The sequence below is a fragment of the Pseudophryne corroboree genome, chromosome 3, assembly GCF_028390025.1.
Source record: "Pseudophryne corroboree isolate aPseCor3 chromosome 3, aPseCor3.hap2, whole genome shotgun sequence".
NCBI classification, from domain to species: Eukaryota; Metazoa; Chordata; class Amphibia; order Anura; family Myobatrachidae; genus Pseudophryne; species Pseudophryne corroboree.
Window position 1 is genome coordinate 363330339 of NC_086446.1, and position 25822 is coordinate 363356160.

General features: G+C 43.7%; 1 protein-coding gene across 1 annotated transcript in view; it reads left to right on the forward strand.

The window, feature by feature from the left end:
* LOC135057278 (NXPE family member 1-like) overlaps positions 1-25822 on the forward strand; it is a 283743-nt gene that overhangs the window by 231520 nt on the left and 26401 nt on the right. The window lies entirely within an intron of this gene.

Genomic DNA, 25822 nt, shown 5'->3' on the forward strand with positions numbered 1-25822 from the left:
TATTTAACCAACACGAAAACACACAGTCCGGCACAGGACAATCACTAAAGAGAGTGAAGACGGTGTTATGATGAGAAGTTGCTAATGTTTTGGTTCCATTACAGATCGCATAGGATGGTCCTTGGCAAGTACCGCTGACTCTGATACAGCCGTTGCAAAGGCTGCAGAAGAAGGACACCTAGATCCATGAGCTTGCAATGAAATGAAAAGGTCAGAGACCAGAGCTTAAAGGAACCTAACAATAAAAACAATTGTATGGAGATACAATACAGAGACTGTTACTACTGTTACTACCACAGAGTTGTATTTGAATGAACCCTTCAATCAAGATAGAGATGATTATGATCATTGATAATAGACTATGTGCTTATAAGCTAGTATCCTACAGAACTTTTAATATTTTTGAAAGTATACGGGAGCGACGTTATTTATAACAGCATTAAGACTTAATTTATTTATTTTTCTTTGAAGAGAGAGCGAGCAAACGTGTGGTGTAGGTATGAGTACTCATCCATTATTGTGGATGGGAATTATTTCAATAAGACCCTTCCTTCCTCTTTTCTTTTCTAAGCAGGAAATCCAGAGGGATTTATGACTGGTGTAACGAACACACACTTTGAAAAACGTGGTTGTGAGTATTATACTCCACTTGAAGACAGATGTATAGATTAATGCATGGATAATTTAAATAATTTAGGATATTATTCTGAGGAGTATCCAGTCCAGCAATACCATTAATTGTTGGAAAGATTTTAAGTACTGCAGCTATATAAATTGTATTGCTAATCATTATTTAAGACTATTATAATTGTTAGATATGTATACATAGACACTAGCAGGCCAAAGTTCTCTATGCAAGTTACATTTGATGTGATTACAAAAACTTTATAGAGTCGTGACTCGTGATAATAGTCAAACACGGTACATGTGTATAGATACAACAGTATCTCAAGAAAGAACCACTGGTGATAATATTAGCTACACATATCGGGTGTATTTCAGTTAGGGGAAATAAAATAGGTCAATAATACAAAGAAGAAAAAAAAATGATCTTATGTAGATAGAAAAGGTTGATTTAAGGGAATGTGAAAGGATTGTTACAATATACTAACCTAAGGTTTCTAGATGTGCTAGATATAATGAGTTAAGTATATATATATATTAATGGTTACATATGATGTTCATTAAAGTTTATGATTTAATAAATGTATTTTACCAGTAGTAGATTCAAAGGTTAAAAGAAGATATCATACATAACTGGGAATGGTAGTTGTCACCATGTCCTTAGGATATGATATATAATTGGTTACCTATTGATTCTAAAAAAAAGATTTAGCAATTTTATACAAAAACATATATTAACTTGAGAAAAGTTTTCTTGCAGGATGAACTATTCCTAAAAAGAGTAATTGACTCAGTAATCAGGAGACATGTTCCTGCCACCAGAGTATCAATAAAACCTCGAAGTGGTAAAGGTGGCTAATAAGTTCTCCTATGGCTAATGAAGTCGTATGATTAATCAACTGGAAGTTGACGTTTTATTTCAATTAAATTATTGATAACATGATTGAACTTTATGATAGGATATTCCAGAACTGTGGACATTTGTGATGATTCCAGGACATTGGACATGAACTATTACGATACCATATTGTTCTACATTTTTTTAATACCACAAATTGGAGGATATTGTTGATGTCCGGAAACAGCATTTTAAGCTCAATGCTGTGCTTATTTGACCAAAGACATTACGGATCCTGATACGTGTAATGCCAAGTATATAAAGGAGGTCCATGATATAAAAGAACTTTAACCAAGGCATTATGATATGGACTGGAAAAGATAAATGTTTAAATCCTAGTATTCAATTTTCAGGATTAGGAAAATGTTTTTTAAATATATTGTATGTGATTGTATGTGATGATGTATTCTGTGATGAGGTTTATTTTTTTGACGACCCCGATGTGATTATAGACATTCATTTGATGTTCACCGCATACAGGTGCGGCCTATGTTGTATTTAGAAGGCTACTGTCAAACGCAGAATAGCAATATTACATGAAATAATTATTAGTGAACTATACGTTCCCAGAAATTCTCCTGAGATGACAGGGCACATGGATAATGTCCCTGATCAAAGGGTGGAGCTGTCGAATACTGTGACAGAGGCAACCTGCTGAAGGCCTAACAGTTATGTGTGTGCACTACGGGATAGTACGTATATTATGTATACATCCAATAAGCAAAGGGTTCTCATATTCACTAGTATAATATGAAAGCATAACAGAATCCATTTTGATTCTAGCTAGATGATATAGCAAATTCATCTTGAACTTTATACACACCCTGAGAGAAAAACAACTTTGTTGGCTGAGTATTAATTCCACATACGCACTTTCTAAAAGCTCAGAGTCCAGATGTAATTCCTAATATGGACACAGTTGACGATCACGAGTATCATTTTAGTATTCTTGATAATTGTCCCAATATTGCATAACTCCATTGCCTAACATTGTATTCCTGAGGTATGAAATCATAGGGGAGGAATATACCAAAAGGGGCGTTACTTTGTATTATATAAAACTCATTGTTGATACGTGTATGTTGTTGTTAAAATGATTTGACACAGGAAGAGAGGATGTCTCTCTTCCCTGTATACGGGCGTGGCCCATTGAATAAATAATAATTGATTTTTATAAATCCATTTTCAATTCATTAATTTTACCTAACAACCCAAACAGCAACAAGATGGTAAAATTAGTTATCCTCACAAGGAGAATTCAACAATACATATATATATTGATTTCATCTCATTATCAATCATCCAGTCTATATTAGCAGCAGACACAGTACGTTAGTCCACGGCTGTAGCTACCTCTGTGTCGGCACTCGGCAGTCCATCCATAATTGTATACCACCTACCCGTGTTTTTTTTTTTTCTTTCTTCTTTGTACATACTACTATAGTATAGTAGCTTACTGTAGCAGTCTGCGGTGCTGCTGAGCTGACAGTGTCCAGCAGGTCCGTCATCAGTCATCATTACCTAATAAATATATTATCTACCTGTCCGGCTGCAGTACTAGTGATATTATATATACATACATATATATATTGATTTAATCTCATTATCAATCATCCAGTCTATATTAGCAGCAGACACAGTACGTTAGTCCACGGCTGTAGCTACCTCTGTGTCGGCACTCGGCAGTCCATCCATAATTGTATACCACCTACCCGTGGTTTTTTTTTTTCTTTCTTCTTTGTACATACTACTATAGTATAGTAGCTTACTGTAGCAGTCTGCGGTGCTGCTGAGCTGACAGTGTCCAGCAGGTCCGTCATCAGTCATCATTACCTAATAAATATATTATCTACCTGTCCGGCTGCAGTACTAGTGATATTATATATACATACATATATATATTGATTTCATCTCATTATCAATCATCCAGTCTATATTAGCAGCAGACACAGTACATTAGTCCACGGCTGTAGCTACCTCTGTGTCGGCACTCGGCAGTCCATCCATAAGTATACTAGTATCCATCCATCTCCATTGTTTACCTGAGGTGCCTTTTAGTTGTGCCTATTAAAATATGGAGAACAAAAATGTTGAGGTTCCAAAATTAGGGAAAGATCAAGATCCACTTCCACCTCGTGCTGAAGCTGCTGCCACTAGTCATGGCCGAGACGATGAAATGCCAGCAACGTCGTCTGCCAAGGCCGATGCCCAATGTCATAGTACAGAGCATGTCAAATCCAAAACACCAAATATCAGTAAAAAAAAGGACTCCAAAACCTAAAATAAAATTGTCGGAGGAGAAGCGTAAACTTGCCAATATGCCATTTACCACACGGAGTGGCAAGGAACGGCTGAGGCCCTGGCCTATGTTCATGGCTAGTGGTTCAGCTTCACATGAGGATGGAAGCACTCAGCCTCTCGCTAGAAAACTGAAAAGACTCAAGCTGGCAAAAGCACCGCAAAGAACTGTGCGTTCTTCGAAATCCCAAATCCACAAGGAGAGTCCAATTGTGTCGGTTGCGATGCCTGACCTTCCCAACACTGGACGTGAAGAGCATGCGCCTTCCACCATTTGCACGCCCCCTGCAAGTGCTGGAAGGAGCACCCGCAGTCCAGTTCCTGATAGTCAGATTGAAGATGTCAGTGTTGAAGTACACCAGGATGAGGAGGATATGGGTGTTGCTGGCGCTGGGGAGGAAATTGACCAGGAGGATTCTGATGGTGAGGTGGTTTGTTTAAGTCAGGCACCCGGGGAGACACCTGTTGTCCGTGGGAGGAATATAGCTGTTGACATGCCTGGTGAAAATACCAAAAAAATCAGCTCTTCAGTGTGGAGGTATTTCAACAGAAATGCGGACAACAGGTGTCAAGCCGTGTGTTGCCTTTGTCAAGCTGTAATAAGTAGGGGTAAGGACGTTAACCACCTCGGAACATCCTCCCTTATACGTCACCTGCAGCGCATTCATAATAAGTCAGTGACAAGTTCAAAAGCTTTGGGTGACAGCGGAAGCAGTCCACTGACCAGTAAATCCCTTCCTCTTGTAACCAAGCTCACGCAAACCACCCCACCAACTCCCTCAGTGTCAATTTCCTCCTTCCCCAGGAATGCCAATAGTCCTGCAGGCCATGTCACTGGCAATTCTGACGAGTCCTCTCCTGCCTGGGATTCCTCCGATGCATCCTTGCATGCATGCATCCTGCTGCTGGCGCTGCTGTTGTTGCTGCTGGGAGTCGATGGTCATCCCAGAGGGGAAGTCGGAAGACCACTTGTACTACTTCCAGTAAGCAATTGACTGTCCAACAGTCCTTTGCGAGGAAGATGAAATATCACAGCAGTCATCCTGCGGCAAAGCGGATAACTGAGGCCTTGACAACTATGTTGGTGTTAGACGTGCGTCCGGTATCCGCCGTTAGTTCACAGGGAACTAGACAATTTATTGAGGTAGTGTGCCTCCGTTACCAAATACCATCTAGGTTCCACTTCTCTAGGCAGGCGATACCGAAAATGTACACAGACCTCAGAAAAAGACTCACCAGTGTCCTAAAAAATGCAGCTGTACCCAATGTCCACTTAACCACGGACATGTGGACAAGTGGAGCAGGGCAGGGTCAGGACTATATGACTGTGACAGCCCACTGGGTAGATGTATGGACTCCCGCCGCAAGAACAGCAGCGGCGGCACCAGTAGCAGCATCTCGCAAACGCCAACTCTTTCCTAGGCAGGCTACGCTTTGTATCACCGCTTTCCAGAATACGCACACAGCTGAAAACCTCTTACGGCAACTGAGGAAGATCATCGCGGAATGGCTTACCCCAATTGGACTCTCCTGTGGATTTGTGGCATCGGACAACGCCAGCAATATTGTGTGTGCATAAAATATGGGCAAATTCCAGCACGTCCCATGTTTTGCACATACCTTGAATTTGGTGGTGCAGAATTTTTTAAAAAACGACAGGGGCGTGCAAGAGATGCTGTCGGTGGCCAGAAGAATTGCGGGACACTTTCGGCGTACAGGCACCACGTACAGAAGACTGGAGCACCACCAAAAACTACTGAACCTGCCCTGCCATCATCTGAAGCAAGATGTGGTAACGAGGTGGAATTCAACCCTCTATATGCTTCAGAGGTTGGAGGAGCAACAAAAGGCCATTCAAGCCTATACAATTGAGCACGATATAGGAGGTGGAATGCACCTGTCTCAAGTGCAGTGGAGAATGACTTCAACGTTGTGCAAGGTTCTGATGCCCTTTGAACTTGCCACACGTGAAGTCAGTTCAGACACTGCCAGCCTGAGTCAGGTCATTCCCCTCATCAGGCTTTTGCAGAAGAAGCTGGAGACATTGAAGGAGGAGCTAACACGGAGCGATTCCGCTAGGCATGTGGGACTTGTGGATGGAGCCCTTAATTCGCTTAACAAGGATTCACGGGTGGTCAATCTGTTGAAATCAGAGCACTACATTTTGGCCACCGTGCTCGATCCTAGATTTAAAGCCTACCTTGGATCTCTCTTTCCGGCAGACACAAGTCTGCTGGGGTTGAAAGACCTGCTGGTGAGAAAATTGTCAAGTCAAGCGGAACGCGACCTGTCAACATCTCCTCCTTCACATTCTCCCGCAACTGGGGGTGCGAGGAAAAGGCTCAGAATTCCGAGCCCACCCGCAGGCGGTGATGCAGGGCAGTCTGGAGCGACTGCTGATGCTGACATCTGGTCCGGACTGAAGGACCTGACAACGATTACGGACATGTCGTCTACTGTCACTGCATATGATTCTCTCACCATTGAAAGAATGGTGGAGGATTATATGAGTGACCGCATCCAAGTAGGCACGTCACACAGTCCGTACTTCTACTGGCTTGAAAAAGAGGCAATTTGGAGGCCCTTGCACAAACTGGCTTTATTCTACCTAAGTTGCCCTCCCACAAGTGTGTACTCCGAAAGAGTGTTTAGTGCCGCCGCTCACCTTGTCAGCAATCGGCGTACGAGGTTACATCCAGAAAATGTGGAGAAGATGATGTTCATTAAAATGAATTATAATCAATTCCTCCGTGGAGACATTGACCAGCAGCAATTGCCTCCACAAAGTACACAGGGAGCTGAGATGGTGGATTCCAGTGGGGACGAATTGATAATCTGTGAGGAGGGGGATGTACACGGTGATATATCGGAGGATGATGATGAGGTGGACATCTTGCCTCTGTAGAGCCAGTTTGTGCAAGGAGAGATTAATTGCTTCTTTTTTGGTGGGGGTCCAAACCAACCCGTCATTTCAGTCACAGTCGTGTGGCAGACCCTGTCACTGAAATGATGGGTTGGTTAAAGTGTGCATGTCCTGTTTATACAACATAAGGGTGGGTGGGAGGGCCCAAGGACAATTCCATCTTGCACCTCTTTTTTCTTTAATTTTTCTTTGCGTCATGTGCTGTTTGTGGAATGTTTTTTGGAAGGGCCATCCTGCGTGACACTGCAGTGCCACTCCTAGATGGGCCCGGTGTTTGTGTCGGCCACTAGGGTCGCTTATCTTACTCACACAGCTACCTCATTGCGCCTCTTTTTTTCTTTGCGTCATGTGCTGTTTGGGGAGGGTTTTTTGGAAGGGCCATCCTGCGTGACACTGCAGTGCCACTCCTAGATGGGCCCGGTGTTTGTGTCGGCCACTAGGGTCGCTTATCTTACTCACACAGCTACCTCATTGCGCCTCTTTTTTTCTTTGCGTCATGTGCTGTTTGGGGAGGGTTTTTTGGAAGGGCCATCCTGCGTGACACTGCAGTGCCACTCCTAGATGGGCCCGGTGTTTGTGTCGGCCACTAGGGTCGCTTATCTTACTCACACAGCTACCTCATTGCGCCTCTTTTTTTCTTTGCGTCATGTGCTGTTTGGGGAGGGTTTTTTGGAAGGGCCATCCTGCGTGACACTGCAGTGCCACTCCTAGATGGGCCCGGTGTTTGTGTCGGCCACTAGGGTCGCTTATCTTACTCACACAGCTACCTCATTGCGCCTCTTTTTTTCTTTGCGTCATGTGCTGTTTGGGGAGGGTTTTTTGGAAGGGCCATCCTGCGTGACACTGCAGTGCCACTCCTAGATGGGCCCGGTGTTTGTGTCGGCCACTAGGGTCGCTTATCTTACTCACACAGCTACCTCATTGCGCCTCTTTTTTTCTTTGCGTCATGTGCTGTTTGGGGAGGGTTTTTTGGAAGGGCCATCCTGCGTGACACTGCAGTGCCACTCCTAGATGGGCCCGGTGTTTGTGTCGGCCACTAGGGTCGCTTATCTTACTCACACAGCTACCTCATTGCGCCTCTTTTTTTCTTTGCGTCATGTGCTGTTTGGGGAGGGTATTTTGGAAGGGACATCCTGCGTGACACTGCAGTGCCACTCCTAGATGGGCCCGGTGTTTGTGTCGGCCACTAGGGTCGCTTATCTTACTCACACAGCTACCTCATTGCGCCTCTTTTTTTCTTTGCGCCATGTGCTGTTTGGGGAGGGTTTTTTGGAAGGGACATCCTGCGTGACACTGCAGTGCCACTCCTAGATGGGCCCGGTGTTTGTGTCGGCCACTAGGGTCGCTTATCTTACTCACACAGCTACCTCATTGCGCCTCTTTTTTTCTTTGCGTCATGTGCTGTTTGGGGAGGGTTTTTTGGAAGGGACATCCTGCGTGACACTGCAGTGCCACTCCTAGATGGGCCCGGTGTTTGTGTCGGCCACTAGGGTCACTTAGCTTAGTCATCCAGCGACCTAGGTGCAAATTTTAGGACTAAAAATAATATTGTGAGGTGTGAGGTATTCAGAATAGACTGAAAATGAGTGTAAATTATGGTTTTTGAGGTTAATAACACTTTGGGATCAAAATGACCCCCAAATTCTATGATTTAAGCTGTTTTTTAGTGTTTTAAAAAAAAAACACCCGAATCCAAAACACACCCGAATCCGACAAAAAAAATTCGGTGAGGTTTTGCCAAAACGCGGTCGAACCCAAAACACGGCCGCGGAACCGAACCCAAAACCAAAACACAAAACCCGAAAAATTTCCGGCGCTCATCTCTAGTATTTACCTGGGTAAGATTACAGTTCAGAATATATAGGCTAATGGATGAACACACACATGGGGTAATAGTGACACAAGCTAGAGAGACATGGAAACAGAAGGAATAAAAAGTACATTAAACGCTATAAAGATTGAAACACCACAAATACAGTATTAGCCCCCCTTATATCCCCACATTCCTTCCTCTACTTTTTTATTCCTGTTCTGAAATGTTGAGGAAACATTACCACCCAGGAGCGGTGGGTGCAGGGGAGAGAATATCATGCATGTGTACCACCTGTGTCCCACAGGGTGATGTCACACCAAACCCATGTGGTAAGAGGCAGTAGTGTTAAACAACCAGCCAGGACAATATACCAATATGACACATTCCTTTTCACCAGCAGGGGATTTAGCAATTCAGATGTTGGGTATCCCCACTCCGCAACATTGCAAACTTTTACACCCGGCACACCTAGTGGGTGTACTAATACCTGTGCCTCTGGCACAACGGGGCAGGGAGTACCTTCCACCTCCCCCCCTTGCACAAGGAACAGCTGCCTAAAGGCAGGCCAATGTTGGGGTTCTGCCCCCAGCACTTCCGCAACTCTGTCCAGTCCTTCCTTCCTCAAACCCTAACTAGGGGGCGGGCAAATTTCCGTACAGCACGTGGTCTCAATACCCAGTGCTGAGGATGGACCCTTCATTAGAAACAATTCAGCTGGTGGCTGCAGGGGAGTCACCAGCACAAGCTGGTCCTGTGCCAGCGCTCCCCCCTCAAAAGCCAGTATCTCACCTGCAGCTCCTTCTGCGCACTCCTCCTCCTGGATAACCTCCGCCCCCGCCAGTCCTGTGCACTTGGTAGCTGGTGGGGTACCAGTCAGGGTTTTAACAACTGAAGCTTCCGCAATTATCTCCACAACTTTCTCTTGCTCTGCAGATGGAAGGGGAGCGGGTTGCACTGTGCCTTCACCCAGGTAAAGGAGACAAGGTAGCAAGCGGCATCTCCCAACCTCCACTTGATCTTTAGTTGCTTGGGCCTGGCTTAAGGCAGGCGCATCCCTCGGCACATAGTTATAGTCCACAACACTTTCACAGGTATTACGGTGGTGCAACACATCCTTTTCTAGTTCCTGCTCTGATATTATGGTAACAGTCTCTGCTACCAATGTCACTTTTGAATCACAGGGTACATACCAGTATTCAGATTGCAGCTCCTCATTCTCCAAATTGTTAAAAAGGAATAATCCTTCATAATCTTCTTGTGGAGTTAGGGTAGCTGGGTATACACATGGCATTTTCTCATCCGCCTTCCTCGGTGAAATACATGGGGCTGCCATCGCCAATCCATCGCAATGAGCCTCCCCCAGCTGAATAAGCTGGGCATCCTGGAGCAAAAGGCCATCCGTGACTGGTATGTTTGTAGTCGGGGAGTGGAACAATACTCCCCCATCCATGGTGATCTCTTGGGCACAGTCTTCATAGATTCCCTGGCAGCTGGTTACTAGGTCTACATCTTCCACCTCAGCAAAAGGGAAGGTGTAGCGCAGCTACTCCTGGGATGTCTGTATTGTGGGCATAGCCTTCTTCACTTCAGCACTAGTCTCTCCCAGCATAGTACACTGGGCAACTGCTTCCCTTGGGTGTGGGAGAAGCTGTTGCAGACGGTGCCTTTCTGCATCCACCCTGCAACACTGGTCTAGCAATGCTGGGGTATCCAGGAGCCCCTGATCCATTGCCTCTTCTTCTGCCACAATGAAGCACTCCTCCAGACACTCCAGCTGTTCCCACATACTCATCCCTGGGCCGAGACAAAGGATCCACGTCCGGTAATCAGTGAATGCTTTTGTTGGATCCCGCTGATCCTGGAGAATAAGCTGGAGGATTTCCCTGCGAGTGCAGAATTGGAAAGGGATGCCTCGCAGCTGGCATTCTGCTATCAGCTCCTCCATGCTCATTTCTTCCAATGTGGTTATGGGCCCCGCTGACAATGACTCTTCTCCCTTGGTAACAGGCACTTGCAAGGCGGACCCCTCTGTCATCTGCCCGGGTGGCAGTGGCCCCATTTTGGATATTTCCTCTGGCTCTAACCCAGAAGATAATTGATTCTGGACTTGCCCTTCAGCCTCAGAATATTGATTTCTCTGCATCATTTGGGTCACTGTAGCACTCACTTCCTCTGTGAATTCTACAAACTCTGGCTCCCCCAGCAGATTCCATGAGGCTGCCTCACTTTTACAGTGCAGGAATGCATCCCCCAGGTAACACAACTTGTCCTGTATGCTGGATACTCTCCAGCCACTGATCATCCGCCTAGCTTCATTCCAGTACTCCCAAATGTACTGCATCTTTATAGCACTCAATAACAGATCCGGCTTACCAGCCTGCTGATACACCGACACACCTCCATCCACGAGCTCCACTGCCCTGGGAGACTTGAGGCGTTCATTTTCTTTCCTTGGAAACATTTTATTTTGCACAGGACTGACACCTGCTCACTTGTTACCACCTCACTGCAGATCCTCTTGCATTACATATGGCCTGTTCCTCTGTTCTCTGCTGGGCCTTCACGCTTCCTGCGGTCGTTGTTTGGTGTCTGAATGATCCCACTGCTGCCGCCAAATGTGAAGATACGGGGTTCTTCTAATCACTCAGATACAGAGCCGATGAAACTAAAGTGATGGTTTATTTCTCACAGCACACAGTAGTAGATAATTCACAGGAAGCAGAAGTAAATATAGCCCAGAAACAGTATACAGGTAGCAGTCCAGATAGTAAGTCCCAGTAGAGGATTTAGGTCCACAGCAATTCCGTGCAGAAGTTCCAGATAAACAAGTCCATACAGCAGAACTATCACTGAGTCCACACAGCAGTGATAGCAGATTAGTCCATGCAGTAGTAAGTACATATAAGTCCACACAGCACTGGTGATGCGTTCCACAAGGTTCCCTGGCAGAGAATCACCCCTTAGCCAGAGTCCTGCGACTAACATGCGGAGCTGACCTGTGCAACCTCTTTTAAAACCTTCCAAATGCCCATCATGCCGCGCTTACCTGGGGAGGAGACGCAGGTTCCCGATTGGTGGTATCCCACCTCAGGTATTTCCCTACTCCCTCCCACAGCTGGCCTTCTCCTGCTGACCACATGCTGGGTCAGGCTCCGCGATGTCTGTCAGAGACCTGGATGGAACAGAGGAAAGTAAACAGAAAGAACAATGACAGGGAAATTGGATTAAGTCCTGATTGTCCCCTGTGGAGGAGAAGCTTCCAAGAGACATTACCTGATCCTCAAATGTATTTCCTGTGTGACCATATGAGGATCATAGATGGACTCAATAGGCATAGCAATGATAACCTGTAATAACCTCATACCAGACTGGCATTCTCCTACAATCACATAACATGACAGCACTATGTGCCAGGTCACAGCCCACCTGTATTTACCTGGGTAAGATTATAGTTCAGAATATATAGGCTAATGGATGAACACACACATGGGGTAATAGTGACACAAGCTAGAGAGACATGGAAACAGAAGGAATAAAAAGTACATTAAACGCTATAAAGATTGAAACACCACAAATACAGTATTAGCCCCCCTTATATCCCCACAATGAATACCTCCAAAATTACTTTGAACTCACTGCAATTTCAAAACATAATAATCACCTGTCTAATTTTTACCATGATAAGTAGACCCCTACATGCCTAGAGTAAATTGTAGCTTTATACACTGCTATGAGATATTTATTTAAATCACTCACTTTAAATCTCTGAATTTATATATATATATATATATATATATTAAAGTACGGGGGTTGAAGATTTAGGGGGAAATTCAGTTGAGGGCACGAGATTCCAAAAAACCCAGCTGCTTGGGGTTTTTTCCGAACCCATGAGGTTTTGCTATTTAATCGAAGTACTGAAAATATGACATGGTGCTTTTTACAGAATTCACTGCGTATTTTTTCACACACTTCCAGATCAAGTATTAATTTTAGGAAAAATCACTGGTATAATTAAGCAATTGGAATTTTCAATTAGATTAATTAGGCTGTAATTACTCACCATCCGAATTGGTGTCCTCTTTATCCAGCATCGTAAACTGGGTCCTCTGTAGCGAGTAATATAGTAACATAGTAACATAGTATCTAAGGTTGAAAAAAGACAATTTGTCCATCGAGTTCAACCTATTTGTGGTCTCCTATGCAGTTTTCTTTTAGGACTTTGGGATTGTTTTTTTGCTGCTTGTGGGAATAAATTTGCGAGTATTTTTAACTATCAGTGATTTTAATACATCCCATTTCTCTGTAGTATTTTTTTCCTTGAAACAGAATCTCCCATTCAATGTCCCTTAAAGCTTCCCTCATCATGGCAAAGTTGGCTTTTCTAAAGTTTAAAGTCCTAGTTGAGCCATTATAGGATTGCTTATGAAAACTGATATTGAATGTGACCATATTGTGGTCGCTGTTTCCTATGGGCTCCCCTACTATAATATTTGATATTGTTACGTTCCTGGTGCTCAGAACAAGAGAGATGTTGTGTAGTGAGTCCAGAGCACCAGAATGTGATGCTGAAATAAGGTGTGGTATGGAAATAGCCCCTAGCAGCCTACCTCCATTGTTTCACCCGTGTGGTCAGTTCACGCCTGCATGACTATGGTTTCTCGGGCCCACGGCAGCCGCGTTTGAAGGGCGGATTAGGTCTGCCCAACTCCGATGACTCCAGATCTTAGAGTGAGACAAGGCGTGAACCGAGACAGGATAATAACAAGGGGACCTCTAACTAAAGCAAACAGAAGGCTAGGGGCTACTAACAACCCTAAAACTAAATACATGTGCGGCACGCCGCCAAAGCAAAAGAACAACAAAGGAAATGCTGTCCACACGCCGACACTATACTGTTGTGTACCGGCGGTGACAGCATATGCAGAACCCTCTGCAAAACACCAGTAACATATATAACCAAGGAATACAGCGGCCTAGGCCGACGGATGCGGCAAAGCCGCTACTCACGGAACCGGTACAAATACTGGCAAACAGACAGGAACCCCCAATGTAGCCGACACAGGCTCTCAGAACCGGAGGACAGGCAGAATCCCAAACGACAAACCGGTGGACACCAAGAAGCCAGATACTCGACCAGGCACAGACAAAGCCACAGGACTTCTGGACAGGAACGCTTCACGGCAGGACATGGGATCAGACACTGGAACCGACACTGGAACCGACACTGGAACTGGCAGGAACTAGCTCAGAACTCAAGAACTATCACCGGCGTCTGTGTATTGCACTGAGCCAGAATATAACAGAGAGCCCTAATGAATTATGTTGTGCAGCTGCCCTGTTGCATGACTCCAAACTGACAAGATGCAATTAGCAGACAGGTGAGGCCAAACACATGGAAACAGGCTGCAATTACACAGACTCACCACCGGCAGCAACCAAGAATCTTCTAAACCAGAGCAAAGGGAAATCCTGGCATGCAAGAGAACTATAAACATAAAATACGGAAAACAGGAATGAACCACTACTTGTGGTTCATAACAGTACCCTCTCCTTAAGGGTGAGCTCCGAACACCCCATGACACCCATGGGGAACATAAACAGAAGTATAACATAAAATACATAACCAAAATGCAAAACAGGAATGAGCCACTGCCGTGGCTCATAACAGATATCAATTCCCCATGGTTTGTTAATACCAGGTCTAGGATTGCATTGTACCCAGTTGGTTCCTCAATTAATTGAACTAAGTAGTTATCATTTACTGTGTTTAAAAACTTATTACCCCTAGCAGTATCACATGAATCATTTTTCCAGTTTATCTCTGTATAGTTTTAATCTCCCATCACTACTATGTCTCCTAATCCTGCTGCTCTTTCAATTTGTGTGTGTGACGCCCCCTGTAGTGTATCCGCCCCAGGGCAAGCCACTGGGAGAACTACATCTCCAAGCAAACCCCGAAGCCTCCCAGCAACCCCTGGGACCCCTAGCAGTCCCCTCCCTAGTGTAAAGCTGGAGGGAAGACCACCGGGAACCACAAAGAGCACCGGCTGAGTATCTTTTTTTTTAACATGCCATTTTTTTCTAATTGGATACCATGGGTATCAGGAGCATGCATACCTGCGGTAATCCAAAATTGGGCATAAGCAGGGGCAGATTGGGTACTAAAAGTGGCCCTGGAATATTTGGTAGAAGTGGACTGACATAGGCAGCACCAGAAGTATAACATGGAATGTAGCTACGGCAGAGTTTCTGTACTGCAGAGATGGAATAACAGAATAAATGGGACAGTGCAGTGTAATGTGCACTGGTGATCTGTCTGTAATGTGTTGGGTGAGGCCACATGTCAGCAAACAAAACAAGCCTCACAGTTACAGTACATCAGCTCACTGGGAATACTCCCTGTTAGTTCTATGGCCAATATGCCTCTAAAGCGAGGTACGCAAGGTTTGAACTACCCCCTTGATACAGTATGTGTAGCAGTTTGACACACTGCCGCATAGTATCTATTTGAAACCAATATTTCTATTGGAGATATATTTTCTTTTTATTCCCTCCTTTATGTTTCTGTTGCAGATCTCTGTTTTTTGCTAAAAAATTTTTTAAAACCCCTTTCGTACAATATGCTGTAATATCCCTCATAAGTGTTCATAACACAGGTCTGCGAAATGTAAGGTATTGAAAGCTTCTTTAATAATACTTTTATATTCTTAATTATACTCCTGTGTACATCAAGAAATAATATATATAAAAAAAAATCACATCACATTTACCCATGAGGGGGTTGCATACATTTTTAAGAAAAAAAAAGTTTAATTGTTCTTGACATATTTATTGTGAAATACAAAGAAGTGTAGATGATATCATTGTGTTTTTGTCTTAATTACATCATAATAAAATAACAATAAAATCAAACAATAATAAAAACAAAACCATAACTATTGAAAAAATCGTTACTATCTTGTTTTTTTGTCTTCAAACTTCGTTTTGTCGCTTTTTGCTTATAAGTTTTTTCTGTGTCGTCTCTGTGTCATCCATCAGTAGTCAGCCATCATGCTAATGTCCCAACGGCCCCGGTATCTTCTTTGTACATCTTTAATGTCTTGGTGGAACCATTCACCCTGTTCTTCACTGTACTGTATTCTCTGAGATTATTCGGGAAATGCTCAATATGGGAATTCAAAAAATGTACCTTTAAAATCATATTGCAGCCAAGGTATCTGTAACTATTAAGCATTTCCCTGACAATTTCTTTGTAGTCTGGATCCTTGACATTGCCTAAAAATGTTGATATCACTTGTTTGAATGAAGTCCATGCCGAAAGTTCCATAATATTCATTACATGCCCAAAATGTTCATCTTTTATTAACTTTCTTAAGTCAGGCCTGTAAAAATGCTGTGTGTGTATTTTATGGTGGTAGGCAGGGGTAAAAATGAGCTGGAACAGGGCAAAACTGTGTTGCATCTGTTGTATTTGGTTCCACCTTCGCCAGCTCACCTTGTAGTTGTAGTTGCTGTGTGAGTGCAATGTTCCTTTAGACAGTATGGGGTTTAGGTCCTTTGTAAATTTCAGCTCCAGGACCATGTAAACCTTAATCTGCCACTGGGCGGGGGGAAGTTATTTAATGAGAACTGAATTGCAACATTCTATACTACCGACTGAATTCATTTAAGACAATGTTTTATAACTATAGGCTGAATACATTTATTGCTTTAATGAATATGAAAACAATTACATTTATAAAAAACATGGGGGTAAATTTACTAAGATTCGTAATTCTCCCGATTTGGTGGGAGAATAATCACGAATGACATCGAAAGTGTAAAACTGCAACTTTTTGAATCTGTTACGATGGATTTACTAAGCTGCCGTATTTTGCCTTTTCGGGTTTTCCGATGTCGATGTCATTCGTTTTTTTTTTCCAGTTTTTTACGGCAGTGATTAGCAAAACACTGCCGACTTTTTTACAATGAATCTCGGCCGGATCTGTGTGATCCGTGCTGGGGTTCATTTTTTTTTTTTTTTTTTTTAAATTAAACACTGTAAAATCCCCCAAAAAAATTGCGTGGGGTCCCCTCTCCTAAGCATAACCAGCCTCGGGCTCTTTGAGCCGATCCTGGTTGCAGAAATATGGGGAAAAAATTGACAGGGGTTCCCCCATATTTAAGCAACCAGCATCGGGCTCTGCGCCTGGTCCTGGTTCCAAAAATACGGGGGACAAAAAGAGTAGGGGTCCCCCGTATTTTTAAAACCAGCACCGGGCTCCACTAGCTGGACAGATAATGCCACAGCCGGGGGTCACTTTGATATAGTGCCCTGCGGCCGTGGCATCAAAAATCCAACTAGTCACCCCTGGCCGGGGTACCCTGGGGGAGTGGGGACCCCTTCAATCAAGGGGTCCCCCCCCCCAGCCACCCAAGGGCCAGGGGTGAAGCCCGAGGCTGTCCCCCCCCCATCCAATGGGCTGCGGATGGGGAGGCTGATAGCCTTTTGTGATAATGAAAAGATATTGTTTTTAGTAGCAGTACTACAAGGCCCAGCAAGCCTCCCCCGCATGCTGGTACTTGGAGAACCACAAGTACCAGCATGCAACGGAAAAACGGGCCCGCTGGTACCTGTAGTACTACTACTAAAAAAATACCCAAAAAAAGACAAGACACACACACCGTGAAAGTAAAGATTTATTACATACATGCACACAAACATACATACATACTTACCTTATGTTCACACGAGGGTCTGTCCTCTTCTCCAGTAGAATCCAAGGGGTACCTGTTGAATAAATTCTACTCACCAGATCCCGGGTCCCAGGGTCCTCGGGGCATCCATTTGTAATCCACGTACTTGCATAAAATAAGAAAACGGAAAGCCGAGCCACGAACTGAAAGGGGCCCCATGTTTTCACATGGGACTCCTTTCCCCGAATGCCAGAAACCCACTCTGACTTCTGTCTAAGTGGGTTTCTTCAGCCAATCAGGGAGCGCTACGTTGTAGCACCCTCCTGATCAGCTGTGTGCTCCTGTACTGTCTGACAGGCGGCACACGGCAGTGTTACAATGTAGCGCCTATGCGCTCCATTGTAACCAATGGTGGGAACTTTCTGCCCTGCGGTTGACCTAAAGTGACGTCACCGCTGAGCAGAAAGTTCCCACCATTGGTTACAATGGAGCGCATAGGCGCTACATTGTAACACTGCCGTGTGCCGCCTGTCAGACAGTACAGGAGCACACAGCCGATCAGGAGGGTGCTACAACGTAGCGCTCCCTGATTGGCTGAAGAAACCCACTTAGACAGAAGTCAGAGTGGGTTTCTGGCATTCGGGGAAAGGAGTCCCATGTGAAAACATGGGGCCCCTTTCAGTTCGTGGCTCGGCTTTCCGTTTTCTTATTTTATGCAAGTACGTGGATTACAAATGGATGCCCCGAGGACCCTGGGACCCGGGATCTGGTGAGTAGAATTTATTCAACAGGTACCCCTTGGATTCTACTGGAGAAGAGGACAGACCCTCGTGTGAACATAAGGTAAGTATGTATGTATGTATGTTTGTGTGCATGTATGTAATAAATCTTTACTTTCAAGGTGTGTGTGTCTTGTCTTTTTTTGGGTATTTTTTTAGTAGTAGTACTACAGGTACCAGCGGGCCCGTTTTTCCGTCGCATGCTGGTACTTGTGGTTCTCCAAGTACCAGCATGCGGGGGAGGCTTGCTGGGCCTTGTAGTACTGCTACTAAAAACAATATCTTTTCATTATCACAAAAGGCTATCAGCCTCCCCATCCGCAGCCCATTGGATGGGGGGGGACAGCCTCTGGCTTCACCCCTGGCCCTTGGGTGGCTGGGGGGGGGACCCCTTGATTGAAGGGGTCCCCACTCCCCCAGGGTACCCTGGCCAGGGGTGACTAGTTGGATTTTTGATGCCACGGCCGCAGGGCACTATATCAAAGTGACCCCCGGCTGTGGCATTATCTGTCCAGCTAGTGGAGCCCGGTGCTGGTTTTAAAAATACGGGGGACCCCTACTCTTTTTGTCCCCCGTATTTTTGGAACCAGGACCAGGCGCAGAGCCCGATGCTGGTTGCTTAAATATGGGGGAACCCCTGTCAATTTTTCCCCATATTTCTGCAACCAGGATCGGCTCAAAGAGCCCGAGGCTGGTTATGCTTAGGAGGGGGGACCCCACGCAATTTTTTTTTGGAAAATAACCACTTTCCCACCCCTTCCCACTGATATACATGCACGGATCTCATGGATCCGTGCATGCCTATCCAATCACGGAAAAAAAAAGCAGGTCTGTTTTTTTTAAGCACTTTTTTACGAGTTGTAATTTTTCACGGCAGTGTTTTTTTTTTTTATACTTTGCACTTCTTAGTAAATTACCGAGATTCATACTTAAACAGCCGCGTTTTGACCGATGGTGTATTCATTTGTATTTTTTTTGTTGGACTTCCAAAAAATTACGAATGCCCTCATCACTGCCGTGATTATTGCTTAGTAAATTACCGAGATGACACTTTGATGAAAAAACTGCATCTCGGTCAAAATCGGGACCTTAGTAAATTTACCCCATGATGTGATATGCAATATTGGGAGTCATTTTCGTGTTCAGTAGCCAAAAATATATAAGTTTCACGTAAATTCGTTAAAAAAGCTTTTTCATCACAGACCTGTGTAATATATGTGACATTTCCTATAACATTGTATCCTATGACAGCAGTGAGGGGATATGTATTCACTAAGACATCTATAGGTTCAGAGCCTTCAGTCTGAGCATTCCATATTTAATAAAAGTATGAGCATGACCAACAACCATAAATTTGAATTAAAACCCATGCAGGACTGAACTCCCATCCTATTCTCTCTGTAATGGCACCACATGTACAGTAGATAAGTTTTGGTCCATTAATAACAATAATAATGAATAACAACAAAGCTCAGTAAATGCTGAGGAACATTTCTCTATATCTGCTTTAACAAGGCAAGAAACGTGATGAAACGTGAAAAACAATGTACACTACTGTATGTACACAGAAATGATTGGACACTGACAGCAAATAGATCAACAAAATTTTATTGACGTCAGTACTTTGTAGATCCACCACATGCAGTGATTACTGAACACACCCATTTTGGCAAACAGTCCACAATTTCCTGGTAGGCAGTATATTTTGCCATTCAGCCTTACAGTGACCAAGTGCGACACTGAAGATGGTTTCATTGGTCTACAACGCACCCATTGCTCCAATTCAACCTAGAGGTTCTCAGTCAGTGGGGCCAAAATTTTTGGGCATATTTATGACTTTGTGTTTAACGGTCTAAATCACACATTTACGAACAAATGATTTTTGACATTGTTTAAATTTTTTTTAAAAAGTCATTGATTTATTAAATGTGGAATCTAGAACCTGAAATACAAAATTGACCAAACATTAACCAAAAATTTGACCCAGATTGATTTTTAGTAAATATACCCCTTAATACCACATTTACTAACATGATTTTTGACATATTTTTTTCAATGGATGTGAAAAATCATGTTTAGTTAATGTGTGAATTAGACCTTGAAACACAAAATCGATCAAAAATTGACCAAACATCAAGAGAAATTCAATCAAAATCGACCCAAATTGACTTTTAGTAAATATACCCCCTGGACTCTGAGCTGGCCAGTCCATCGGTGTTAACAAATTTTCTGTATACCAATCCTACATCGCCCTAAAAAAACATACTATCGCACAGCCTACAATGATTCCCTTTTCAAACTCAGCTCCTTCTAGTAAACCATTTTGTAAGTAAATGATCTAATCAGTGCCCAGCTATCCGCTTTCTACCTTCATGAACAGGTGGCTACATCTAGGTGTGAATGTGCCTTGTTTGCCTTGACCCCATGCATGACCGGCATGCGCGTGCATCTTAGTCGCACCCATGCCTATTAAGAATGTATTGAGCAGCAATTGCCGCAGCTAGGCACAGCCAGGAGTGGGTGTGACTAGGTTTGCCCAGCGTGCATCTGCAAAGCAATGATGAGCATGGCTAAATCTGTATGTCCTGTATTAAGCACAAAAAGTATTATTGGCAACCTAAAAATCAGAACAAAGATTAATCATAAAGCAACAAAAGCAATGTTTACTTAAAAAAGAGTAAATAAACAATGTATACACTATGACATCAAATAACAATGGATTATTAACATTACAGCAAAATACAGAATAATTAAACACTACCATTATCAGTTGAAGCACTTAGGCAAAAAAATAAAAACATTACTAGCAAAATAACAAAAAGTTATGTGATTGCTCTCAGAGAAGATACCAGAAATAACGTGTACATACTGTATATTAAGATACACAACATAAAGTAAGACAGTAAAGACTATATTTTCACTTAGAAATATTCACCTGTAAATAAGTAAATAAAAGTTAGGTAGTGGTTACTGTGGGGGAAGCTGTGCTGACTACAACCGGCCTCCCCTCCAGGTGTGAGTGTCTGGCACTTTCGCCTTATTCCTTGCTCCACTGGCTAACCCTGTGGTGTCTTCTTTATCTTCTCCTCCCTCCTGTCTTCCCTGTTGAACCTCTTTGCTCCATTGGACGCTCCTAGAGGTCATTAGTGACTCTCTGCAGCTTAAACTCAGTGCCAGATTCTCTGGGGGATATGTATGAAGCAGTGAAAAGAATGGAGAAATGTCTCCTTGTCTATAAATATTAAATTTATCCTAGGTCACATCCATTTTTAACCCCCGCCCATTTCTTCCATTTCACATTCCTCTCATATTTTAAATTGTTTTTCTTATTTTCTATGCTTCCTCTCCCCTACATACATCACAGCCACCCTCTATTCCCCCAAAATCTGGCTGTCACTCTCCTTTTCCATTATGTATATCAGGGTCACAGAACCCCTGTTTAGTCTTTAGTTATTCTTTTAATGTTGTTTTTGGTAGTATGTTTCATACTGTTGTTTTTTTATGCTATTTTGCTGTTTTATTCATTTAATGTACTTCTAATTGTATGTTGCCATTGAGTACCCCCATTACCCACCTCTTGAACTTAGCATTACCATCTGCCCAACTCTGCTTGGTCACCTCCACCTCCACATCCCCTTGCACACAGGTTGTGCATTACTTTATTCTTGAGAGTTGAGCCCTCCTTTTCAGGTCCTTGGCATCTCTACTCCCTCCCTTTTGTCCTTTGCTATATTTCTCCTGCTATACCTCTCCTTGTATCCCACCATCTGGACTCACATCCTACACTTTTACTGTACTTTTATAAGTCATTTGTTTATATGCCACACTTACATATACCATGTCTCTTAAAATTCTCTCCCTAAATGCTAACGTGCTAAACATCCCTCAGAAATGCGCTGACATTTTTTTTATGTTGTTCAGTCATTTTGATGAGCTGGTAACTAGTCAGTTAATTAATCACACATTGGCTGGTCGATCACGGAGTTCAGAGAACACATCTTCTCCCCTAACTTACCCTTTTTTACAATCTGGCTCACAAAGCCACCACTCATGGAGTGCTTATCAGAATAGCTGTGTCCGAGGTCTAGGCACAAAATGCTAAAATTACTGATCAGGATTCCTTAATTGCCTTCCTGATCACCCTCCACCAATGCTTTCCTAAATGGAAGACTCACTGTACATAAAACTATTAGCACTTAAAGTCAAATTGAATCACATTCTTTCCTCCAAAGCAGCCACAACACTTTGCTGGCTTCACCAGCAGTATTATGAAAGAGGTGACAAGACATACTCCCTCCTTGCTCACAAACTCTGCTCCTGAAAAATTCATAACAGGACCTCCTCAGTAAAAGACCCTGCTGGAACTCCATTCTATGACCCACAAAAAAAGGCAGATTCCTTTCAAGAATTTTACTGCAACCTCTATGATCTTCCCTATAGCACTTTCCTGCTTCATTAATTCAGATATGGCATATTTTCTGGACTCCTGGAATCTTCCCCATTTGTCTTCCTTTTAACAAGCCCAATTTAAGGAGGATATTAAAGAAGACAAGCTTGAATGTGCAGTCAAATCTCTTAAAAACACCTCTACCCCTGGCCCTGATAGTTTTGTAGTCCCTTACTACAGTATTAAAAAAAAAAAAAAAAAACTTATTACTACCCCTCTCACCCCTCTTCCTTAATTCATTCAATTTCTTACAACAGTTTAATGGGGCCACCACCAGAGTGGAGAATGTGGTGAAAGCAAACGCTGGTCATGACCCACAGCAATGTTCTGATTTCTCTTGTAAATGATTATCTGAAACTATTCTCCAAGATTTTTGCGAACAGGCTGGCTTTGGACAAGGTTGAGTTTATCCCGGGCAGCCAGATGTCTGATAATTATTGAGTTACCCACTTAAATGACAATTTTCCCCCTAAAAAACTGCTCCAAAATTGTCAGGTTTTTATATGAGTGAATTAGGTGAAGAACATGAATTTAACCTTATCCAAAATGATTTTAGTTAAAAGTAAAAAAAAATAAAAAATTTTGATTTAAAAAAAACAACGTAATTTCTTCTCAAACATTGGAACATTGGACGAGAATATCGGTAACATCGGAACATCGGTAACATTGCAATGTTACTTTTTACTCCCAAGACAGCTACCAGGTACACAGGGGAGATCTGGAGGTGGCTTGGGGGGTTGTTTTACACTTTCCCAGCAGCTGCCATTGTCTGCAGCCGCTGGGTGGTGGTGGGGTCCTGTAAATAAATAACAAACAATCCTTTTCAGAAACTAAAATAATCAGATTATCTAAAATGTTTTTTAAAAATGGATACTATTGGACAATATTCCCATATGTGCCCCAAATGCTTTAAGCATCACATGCCCCCCCAGCAGCATGTTCCACTACATGAAGGGGGGCATGTATGTCCTCATACATTGCACTATAATATTGCACTATATCATACCACTACATCACCGCACTACATTCCATTATCCACTGCACTACATTACTATAGTACATGCCCTACATGCTGAACTACATCACTACACTACATCGGTGACTGTACCTGTTAACAAGCAAAAGCCTGGGGCAGCGTGTCCTCTCAATGGTTTGTAGCCGGCAGCTTGTTATCGGTTGATGCTGGGCAGGCTGCCACCATCATAGCCTGCTGAAAAACACAGTACCAACAGCTCGCTTCCTTAGCTTGCATGCTGCACCGAATGCTAGTCGCAGCACTGCATGGCAAAGAATAGAGTTTAAGACAGTAGCCGGCATAGGAGTGATCCCAGGTACTGTAGCTCACCCAAACAGCATCAGAGCCAGCTGCAGGCCGACAGGTGGGTCTGAGACACTGCCCCGGGAGCCGTCTGCTATCTCACTGAAGAAACAAAGCACTGCCGGTAAAAAAACTAACAAAAAAAACTGCTCCTCTTTAACTCCTCTGCGCCTCCTCAAATCCTGCACCCAGGGCACATGCCCCATTAGACACCCCCTAGTTGTGACCCTGCAAGCATTAAATAAAGATGACATCCTTCTCACCATTACTAATACGTACATCTCTTCCCATAAATCTACATGAACTCAACTTGCATGGTCGTTTCTCTAACTTTCAAATAAATGAATGCTGATAAAACAGACATCCTAGCCCTTAATATCCTTCTGCTGGAACAAAAACATTGTCAGATCAACTGTACCTTCAAGTGGCCGTCACAAAAAATGACCAACTCTTCACTGCTAACTTCCCCCTTCTTATAGAGTCCTTCAAAAAAGATGGGGCTGAAAATAGTGCTGCATCCTAGGGTGTTGCTGGGGCTCCAGGAGTATAGAGAGAGGCAGGCAGGGTGAAGTGACAGGCATGGGCAGGACCACTGAGAGAACATGCCACTTACTGCAGGAGTATGCATCTGCAGCAGTAAATTAATCCACCTGAGGTGCAGCAACTGTGTGGAATATTGGGGCTCCAGAGAAGCTAAGGAAGGCTTGTGGTTGCAATACATGTCACCTGCACCACTGCCAGAGTCTGTGTCATGGTGATGGACAGTCTCTGAGAGCTAACCCAATACCTGTAGTGATCCACAATGGTAGTGTGTGGCATGTGGAGACTGCAAAGTGTCAGCAAACAGGGTAATGTGGGCAGGCATGAGTACCACCTGAGAAAAATATGCATCATGTTCACGTTCATAAACTTTTGGCTTTCTGAACATTTTGGCTTTTGTAACTCTGGATATGGGAGACTCAACCTGTAACAGTATCTCCCTACAATGTTGAGGAATGGCCAATTATATTTGTTTGCGGTGCAATAAATCAAATTTCTCTAAATTATCTGTGGCATCCCTGTATGAATCTTTCAGCAAAGTGGCATAAAGCAAATTTATAAAGTAGATGTCAACTCATTAAATACTACTTAAAAAGCCATAGTTAACTAACCTGGCCAAAGGACATCAGAAGTTTAGGCGAGTACAGTACCTTTTTTTAAATAGTATCAGTACCTTTTTTAATATTCGAAAATAATTGCTGATTAGTCCATAATAATGACAACAGTGAAACCTGCTAAAAGCATCAATTTACTCCTGGACAAACTATGCTGGTATAAAAATGCACCCTCCAGGCGTTAGTACTTTAGTGAATAGATAAGCAGCTATCTACACTGTGTTAGTGTTAACTCCAGGGCTGGAGTGGGTGAGGGCACCTCTCTGTGAATAGGGCACTACTGCACGTCTGAAAATAGGATTTTAATTACCTACCGGTAAATCCTTTTCTCGTAGTCCGTTGAGGATGCTAGGGTCCACATTAGTACCATGGGTATAGATGGGTACACTAGGAGCCACTGGCACTTTAAGAGTTTGAGAGTGTGTGCTGGCTCCTCCCTCTATGCCCCTCCTACCAGACTCAGTCTAGAAACTGTGCCCGAGGAGATGGACACCTTTGAGAGAAGGATTTTACACAGATAGTGGCAAGATTCACACCAGCTCACGCACAAGGCAAACCAAGCTAACTAGCTTGAAACATCAGCAATGGCTGAACAAGTGTTAGGTGCCGTGGTCCGGGACTTCCTCCCGGCCCGGCGCCTAGCAACTAGGGACGCCGAGCGCACTTAGCCGCCGGGTCCCTAGCAACGCTGGGACGCCGTGCGCGCTGAGCCGCCGGCTCCCTAGCAACGCTAGGACGCCGGGCGCGCCCAGCCGCCGGGACCCTAGCAACGGGGACGCCACGGGCGGACCGCGTTTCCCGTTGCAGGGTGGATTAATCACTGTGCACACATGTTTCTGGTCGTGCAGCAGGGCAGCTGTACGACATTGGTTGTAATCAGGCTCTGGACTCT